This window comes from Festucalex cinctus, chromosome 1 (assembly GCF_051991245.1).
Source record: "Festucalex cinctus isolate MCC-2025b chromosome 1, RoL_Fcin_1.0, whole genome shotgun sequence".
Classification (NCBI taxonomy): domain Eukaryota; kingdom Metazoa; phylum Chordata; class Actinopteri; order Syngnathiformes; family Syngnathidae; genus Festucalex; species Festucalex cinctus.
Genome location: NC_135411.1, coordinates 55382446 through 55391867, shown reverse-complemented (window position 1 = coordinate 55391867; position 9422 = coordinate 55382446).

Genomic DNA, 9422 nt, shown 5'->3' with positions numbered 1-9422 from the left:
ACACCGGCCCTCGAGGACCGCAGTTTGCCACCCCTGTTGTAAAGTGATGCAACACGAGATTTTTCTAATGTAAAGTATTTGTTAAAAAAAATAAATGAAAAAAAAAACACTGCTCTACACTGTTTATACACAGTATTGTCAACTTTTGAATGTTGGTTTGATCTGTTCAATTTGCACTTGGAAGTTGTAATAGGGCTACCCCTAGTGGCGAGATCAATAAACACAAGTGACATCTTCAATGAGACAGTATTGGAATCTGTCAATTAGAGTGCTGTGTATTGCAAAACAAACAAATACTATCTTCCTCACACCTGTCAGCTTTAGTTTTAGAATTAAAACAGACATAAAACCACTTCCTGTTGGCATTTAAACATGCCGTCCAAAGACGCGGCTGCTTCTTGTCTGTCCATATATTTAATGATTCATGTCGCCCACCCCCCATCGGCACCCCTCAAGCTTTGCGGATGGTTGCTAAGCTACCGCCGCCTAGAGAAAAAGAAGAGACGACAGAAATAGAGGAGTAAGTCAAGCAATAATAGTTGTGCTTGCTTTCAGTCATTGTGTGCACGCCCTTGTGCGTGCGTGGGGGAGTGCGTGTGTGTGTGTGAGTATGTGTGTGTATTGAATTGATGGGCCCGGATGTATCGGCACCCTTTTGTTGGCCACCTCGCCCACAGATGAGTGGCCTTTCCGGAAGAGCGCAGCAATGAATGAAGGCGCTTGACTGGGTCAGATGGCAGCCAATTAAGACTGAACAAGACAAGTGGAGGGAAAAGTGCGTGTGTGTGTGTGTGTGTTATAGACAGGAAGTACAGGGGTCTTGGCCTGTGTGTTGCATATCTCCACGGAGGCCTTTAAGCATTGCACTTACAGCCAATCACTGCCATAACAGTGAAGCTTTAATCAGAAGACAGGTGGGGAGTGAAGAGCTGGGTCAAGAAGAAAGTGGCACTGATGAAACGTGGACCCCCAGACGGCAACAATTGTTTTCCACACAACAGGTTACGAAATTGAGTCGGGTGACACATCAAGTACCTGTTCCCTTTCATACAAGTACTGTCCCACCAGCTGACAGATATATAAATGATCAAAAAATGATTACAATTTATGTATGGAGCGTGGAAGTCCGCAGGGGTCCCCAATATGCTTGGGGGCTCCCAGAAACTCTGCAACACTGAATTAGCACCCATCTTACTACACGCTTGCTGAGCATGCTCACTCCCATCCACGCAGACCACCTGTAGCACCCAAAGTGACGTGAGGAGCTCGTTGCTAAGGGCATCGTCGCTTCATTTGCGTTGCTAGGCTGCCGAGTCCTTCGCATTAAGCGCAAACACCCCCACTAAACCCCCGCATTCCCCCCTAGTCGGCCCGAGAACCTCTGTTGGCCTCCCAAGTCCCCCTCCCCGCAGTGCCACCCCTCCACTCAGTCTCAAAATAACTTCACCAACCATCTGTCACCGATCTCCCAGGTCCGCCGTTGCTTGGAAACACGTCTCACATCGGCGCCAGAATGCATCCGCAATATGTCTTCATGAAGTTTGGACTGATTGTGGAAAGTTTGGGCAACAGGTCGCTTCAATGTTGCGGATCATTTTCATTAAAAAGGATTTAATGAATAATGTGGGGCTTAATTTGAAGCTCAAAAGGAGGATTTACATGAAGTATACGCTGCTTTCCATAAACTCACTGTGACTGTTAGTAGACACACAATTAGACTTTGTTGATTTGCATGCGGCAAATTAATTATCTGTCGGTTAATCCACCAACTAATAAGATTATTTCATTTTCCAGAACGTAAAAAAAACTGCCACACAATGCCACAAAAAAAAAGAATGCCACACAATGTTACATTATATATATTATGGTAAAATAATGGTACATTATATATATTACTTACCATTACATTCTTATATTGTGCCGCATAAACATAAATCTTTTGCCAGAAAATACTGTTGTGCCATGACAACACAGTATTCCCATACAGTAGGAAAGCACACCACAAATAGTAATATTCTGCACAATAAGTCTCATTATTTTGCCAAAAGGTCACATGGCATGAGGACACCACCATATTATGTCACAAAAAGCTGTACTATACCCCAAAACATCAATATGCCACTGAATTTCCATATTATACCATGAAAACAATACTCAGTAATATAAATGCTGTATTGCACTGGGGAAAATATTACGCCACAAAAGAGGCATACAGTGTTACAAAAACAATCTCATACCACAAAAATTCGATATTTTACCACAGGATATCACCATGTGTCACAAAAGTGTCATAGAAATGACATATTCTGCCTCAAAAGTGCTGTATTTTACCAGAAGTTCTAGTATTCTGACACAGACGTTCTATAGTATGCCATAGTACTGTTAATGTATCATAACATGAAATGTAACACAAAATAATATGTACTGCAATGAAAACCATCTTAAACCAAAAGTGTGATATTCTGCCATAAAAACACAGGATTTTTCCATAAATATTAATATGTAGTGCAAAGAAAACATAATATTATCCACAAATACGCAGCCATAAAAATTTATTTTGCCACAAAGTGCTACTTAAACCTTGGCACAAATGGGAGAGGGCGTTTATGTATTTTCTGTCATTTCTTTAAAGCAGCAGTCAAATAATAATAAAAAAATACAATAATATATTTTATGTAAGTACAATAAGTAATTTGAGTTTATTCAGGGCTACAGTAATCGCGATTGTTAATCGTTTAGCATAGGCTAATTTTGTGTTTGTGTAATATGTGCATATGCGTGCAGAAGATAAGGAACAATGAGTATTTATATTCACTAAATTCCAGAGGCGGGTAATCCAGGTCAGTCCAGAAAGTAAAAACACTGCCACAGTTTGGCTTTAGTCACAGGAGGTTCTCCTTGACCGATTGGTAAGTAACTTGTTTACCTGCTGGTTGATTCGATGCACCTGTGGCTAAAGCCAAACTGTGGCAGGGTTTTTACTTTCTGGACCTGGATTACCCACCTCTGCTAAATTCAACTCACATTCAACCTTAGTGGACTTAAAAAAAAATGAACATGGGGCTATTAGTAGATTAATCAATGGAATCATTGATAGGTGACTCAATTTTTTTTTTTAAGAAAGTCATTAGTGAAAGCACTAATGGAGATACAGACCAAATGGCAAACTAGAATTTACAAGATTTTCAACAGGTATTTGTTTTTATTCATTGATACTTTATTTTAAATATTTGACATGGTTTCACGTGAATTGGACTGACTACGTTAAGCAGCATAACGAACAATTTATTGGAATCAGCCATATTTGTTGTTTACATTCGTCTCAAACATGCTGACGTAGGAACTGGGACAATCCAAGTGGGATTAATCCAACTTCCCACCTTCCTCGAATGCAGCAAAAGGGCTCAACTTGTGAATGTCACATGACCAAGCCCAGAAATGGCCACGCCCTTGGATGGATAAAAAAAAAACGAGTGGATTTTGCTGCTTAATTGTTGTTATTGAAACTTTTTTTTTTTTTTTTTTTTTTTATCGTGGGGTAAGCCCCTTGAAATGCAACATCCTTGCAAGGGGGGGCCACTAATCATAGTCCACAAAGGTAATATTAATAAGAATACTGTGTTTAGACTAGTGGGGTATGGAGCCACAACACTGACAATAAGATTTGGTATTGGAAAAAAAAAATGTCATTGTGGAAAAAGCTGCATTGACATTGAAACAAGTATTGGTATTGTAAAAGGATGTATTGAAAAATAAAATGCAGACATGGGGAAAAAAAACAATTTTATTTTGTTTTGTATTATGATGTCTTTTTCAATGCCAATCTGCAGGTTTTGACACTCTCTTTTTATCGAGTGTCACAGGTTTTCAGCTTCAACTCTCTGCTTTTCAGTGTCAGCTCTTTTTTTTTTTTCAGTTTCAACTTAACTCATTCACTGCCATTGACGGAAAAAGACGATGCAAATGATGCATTTTTTGCTGGTCTGGCAATGAATGTGTTAATGGCAGCGTTTTAACGTGGAGGGGTGGAGGGGCGGGGCTTTGAGCGCTAGAATGCCTTCCAGCTTTTCAGGAGAGGAGAGAGGAGCCCATGTCTCTGTCCGCTAAAGGCAATACCTGAGTTCCCTGTGGCAGATAGTCAGAGACTCATGGCTACAAGTTCACCAGGAACTCCTAAACCGCCTGTAAGCCATAAGGTTATATGTGGTTATATACAGGACTGTCTCAGAAAATTTGAATATTGTGATAAAGTCCTTTATTTTCTGTAATGCAATTAAAAAAAATTAAAATGTCATACATTCTGGATTCATTACAAATCAACTGAAATACTGCAAGCCTTTTATTATTTTACAAAACAAGAAAATGTTTAAAGGGATACTTGACTCATTGAGGTTATTTTCAGCAAGTGGAAAAAATGTATTTTTTTTTTTTAAAGGTATTAATTGTACATTAAAAATAATGATATCACATTAATTCTGGACAAAATATTCACTTTTTATTGCTGAAAATGGCTCAATGAGTAAAATATCCTGTTAAACATTTAAAAATATTAAGACAAAAAAAAAAGAAACATTCTAATTAAGTAAGTTCATTTTGGACCAAAGATTGTGTAATAATGTACATTTATAACTTATATTTATTTATTTATGTTGGCAAAAACCTGTTGGCGTGCAGCATGTGCACTGTGCAGTAGGATGATCATTTATTTTTTGGTATAAAATAAAACTATTTTTAAACATAAAAAAACGAAAACAAAAATATTAATTTAAGACAAATAAAATTATTTGAAACACTATAATTATGGAAGTTCCTTTTGTAGGAAAAAAAAAAAATTAAATTAGTTAATTTAAAATTTTAAAAAGGTGCAAATCTAAACATTTAAAGAACTCAAAAATTAGTATTAATAATCTTGCTTTTTTTTTTTACGATCATACAGATTTTGTAAATGTGGAGTGTAATAATTGAAATTGTAAATGAATTTCGATTAATTGCACAGCCCTACCTTCTCGCTGTTTCTGGTCTAGTCGTGAGTACGTTCCAAGTAAACAAGATTTGTAATGCGAATAAACTGTTTAAACTCTTATTTGTGTCTGCGTTTTTGGGATCCAACTCCAACACATAACAATATATGTTACTTGTGTCGTTAAAACCACCATGTTTGAAATGACTTTATGTATCATGTCATGCTAATTTAGCTAACGTGCTAAGTGGTTTACTACAAAAACATTAACACTGACGACACAAGGTTATAAGTAGAAAAAACAGACTTACAAGGCGGTTTAGGAGTTCCTGGTGAACTTGTATTCATGAGTCTCTCTGACTATCTGCCACAGGGAATTCAGGTATTGCCTTTAGTCGACAGAGGCCGCGCTCTCTTCTCCCCTCTCCTGAAATGCTGGAAGGTGAAACTGGAAAAAAAGAGAACTGATCTGAAAACCAGAGTTGAAGCTGAAAAAAAAAGTGTGAAAAAGAAAAACCTGCAGATTGGCATTAAAAAAGACATAATTGAAAAAATATATATGCTTAAAGAAAATTGTGCTCTTTAAAATGTATTTTGTTTTTCAATACAACCTTTTACATTGCCAATACTTATTTCAATGTCAATGCAGCTTTTTCCACAATGACTTTTTTTTTTTTCAATACCACATTTTATTGTCAGTGTTGTGGCTCCACAGTATGGGTGCATAGAACATGTTCTTGTCAAGAAAATATTTTGACTTGACTCCCTCTTCTCTTACTACAGCAAATGTTAATGAAAACCACATACAAACAATGAGTTTACTCGCCAGTGGCTCAATTTTCTTTGCAGATCCACTCAAAAGGGAATTTATCTGAAGGACCTGTTACTTTACATAAACACACTTTGATTTATTAATACACACAATTACACATCCCTGATTTGCATGTGGAAAATTAATGAGCTGCAGTTGAATTCGCGGACTAATGAGATTCTCTTCATGTAAAAGCAAGGCAAAGCATGAGAGGTGTTTGTACACAACTCAGCCTCCTCTGAGCCGATTCCTAATCCAGAGTTTCACAAATTGAGGGTGGTGGCCTTTTGCTGATTACCATGACAGCCACTCATCATCATTGCAACAAGGGTTTATTTATTGCTGAGTTAATCTATAAAGGTCGTCCAGCTTTAAAAAGACATTTGTGCGTCATTACCAAAGTATAAAAGCTCTCAAGAGAATTTGGTCATCAATAAGAAATTTAATACTAAAATGATAGTTTCATTCAAGTGGGACAAACAGATCAATGAAGGAAAAGGCATAATCTGGCTATGTATGAAGGTCTAATTATGTTTGTCGTGGATGACGTCACAATGTAAAAAAGATGTCCATTAGAGTAAGAAGAGGGAGGTAAGTCTTGACAATATTTTGCCACTAAAATATTCTGGAAAAACATCATATTTTGTATAGAAAAAAACACTACAAGGCAACAAAATGTTAATATTTTCTACAAAATGTCATAATGCAAAGAAAACAATATTTTTGCAAATGCTGTGTGTCAGGCAAATAATTCAATGCCAGAAAATGCAATAATTTTCGACTGAGTAATATTAGGTGGCGTGAAACTACAAAATTATACCATATAATTTCATGTCTTGCCACAAATGCTCAATATTTTGCCACAAAATGTTGCATATAAAACCACAAAACTGTTATATGTGCCATGAAAACTGAAATTTAAAACCATAGATGTGATAATCAGCCTGAGAAACATACTTTCATACTACTATATATATATGTATATATATATATATATATATATATATATATATATATATATATATATATATATATATATATATATATATATATATATATATATATATGTATATATATATATACTGTATATAGTTCAAGAAAATGTAATATTTACTCACAAAATTGCTACATTTTTCCAGAGAATGCAGCATTGTTCAAGGAAAACACAATTAAATGCTATCAAAATGGTACACTGTGATACAAACAGAATATTCAAACACAAAAATGTTATATATTTCCACAAAATGCTGGAATGTAGAACAAAAACGTTATTCTTTTATTAACCATTGCAATGGCATAACACATAAAAACGCGGTTTTCCTTGCTCGTCGGCAGCTCACGTTTCCTACAGATCAGATTTCAAGTCTACTGTTTACAAATCACGTGACTGCATAAACAAGTTTGATTTTTTTTCTTCATTTTAATAAATTTGGATTTATTTTGAGCCTCAGCTTGGCAGAGGAGCAGCAGGTGAAGTGGGGTGAAAAAGCCCAGCCAATAACCGCAATAAATATTTGCCACAGCTCAATCATGCTTTATTAATTCATGTCTTCCTTTCTGAGTGATAACTCGCCGGGTCCCAAGTGGTGGCGTGTCTCCGCAGCAACCAATGTTAAACTCAATACGTATAGGAAATTCCGCCTTACTCAAACTTTACACATGGACAAAATTGTTAGTAACCTTTGAACAACTCACAGTGGTCACAGAAATAAATAGAATCTGACAAAAGTGTTGTTCAATAAACATTTTATGAAAACTTCACTTGTATTTCAATGGAATTATTTTTAGAAACAAACTTACGAAAAATGATTACAGAACCTGTTTTGTTGCTCATCCTATTTGAGGCAATCACGAAAATCCTACTTGATACCTTTTTCTCAAAGGAACTCCAACAAAAAGCACATTTATCTCTTGGATAACTTGCAATTTCTTTGTACCCTGCACAGATTCAAGACATCTTTGTGCCAGATGAAGCAAATCAGCCCCAGAGCATGACCGAGTCTCCTCCACGTTTCATAGCAGGAACAGCTTTCTTTTCTTGGTAGTCTTCACTTTTGTGTCTGTGAAAATAACGCTGAAGCGCCTTGCCCAAAAGTTCCATTTTTTTCTGTCATCTGTCCCATCCAAGAAGCTTTGTGACTTGTCAACATGCAATTTAGAAAATTCCAGTCTCGCTTTTTTATGATTCATTTTCAACAGTGGGGGCCTCCTTGGTCGTCTACTTTGGCACAAAAACAGACGGGCGGTGCAATCTGACACTGATATGCCTTAAACTTTGATTTCACCTTTATTTATTTTTTAGGGTGTTCATATGGCTCTTTTGTTGCCATTAGCATTATGTCACTTCAATTTGTCATCTATTGTTCTCCTGTGGCCACATCCAGGATAGATAGTGGAGCTTCAATGAACGAGTAATATGTGCAACTCTATAGTCAAGCTGCATTGGAGATTGTCTTTTTTTTTTTTTTTTTTTTAAATCTCATTGGAGATTGTCTTATAGCCTAACATTCTTGTCTACAATTTTTTTCCTAATTTACTGAGACAACTCTCTCCTTCCTCTGGTCCATGTTAAGTGTGGAACAGTCACAAACATCACTTTACAGATAAAAAATATTTCATAATGTATTAGGCCATTGGCATGGTAAATGACTGGTTAGCGCGTCCGCTTCCCAGTTCTGAGGACTCGGGTTCGAGTCCGGGCCTCGCCCTTCCTGGGTGGAGTTTGCATGTTCTCCCCGTGCCCGCGTGGGTCTTCTCCGGGTACTCCGGTCTCCTCCCACATTCCAAAGACATGCATGGCAGGTTAATTGGGCGCTCCGAATTGTCCCTAGGTGTGCGTGTGAGTGTGGATGGTTGTTCGTCTCTGTGTGCCCTGCGATTGGCTGGCAACCAGTCCAGGGTGTCCCCCGCCTACTGCCCAGAGCCAGCTGAGATAGGCTCCAGCACACCCCAGTGATAGGGTGGTCGTCTCCCAAACCCCGAGAGAGTGGGTTTTAATCCCAGGCCCATGTGACTATATGTCAAAGTATCCTTGAGCAAGATACTGAACACCGAGTTGCTCCTGATCCGTGTCATCAGTAATCAAAATGTAATGCGCTTTGAGGGCCTTGTAATGAAAATAGCTCTATGAATGAAGTACCATTTTCCAGAGTAAAGTGTAGTTCAAATTTTAACACATTTTCAACTCATGCAATACACTCATGCGTGTTCAAACACCTGAGTTAAGTGTGGTTTGGCAGAATTAAATGTTTAACAATGACACTAGTGTAGAGTAGGCTACTTTCAACACTACTCATTGTTTACCACTTACTAGTGTAGATTTTTAACACTACAGTGTTGGAGTAAACAAGTAAAGTGTGTTTGAACACATATAAACACATTTCTAGTCTTAGATTTAACACGCTCAGTGTTAATCTAACACTGGCGATTGTGCTGCATATGACTGAATTTTTTTTCAACTCAATTTAATTACTGTCAAAAATGTTAAAAAATAAGTAAATAAATGGTGACGCTGCATGGAAGCCAAAGCCACCTTTGAAACCCTGACTCCTTTAAACGCACCAAAGCCTTGGCACAAAAGGAGCGCTGGAGATGAGGGAGGTGTATTGGAGGATGAGGGGTGGGGAAACTCCACGCACACGCACAGTTTCT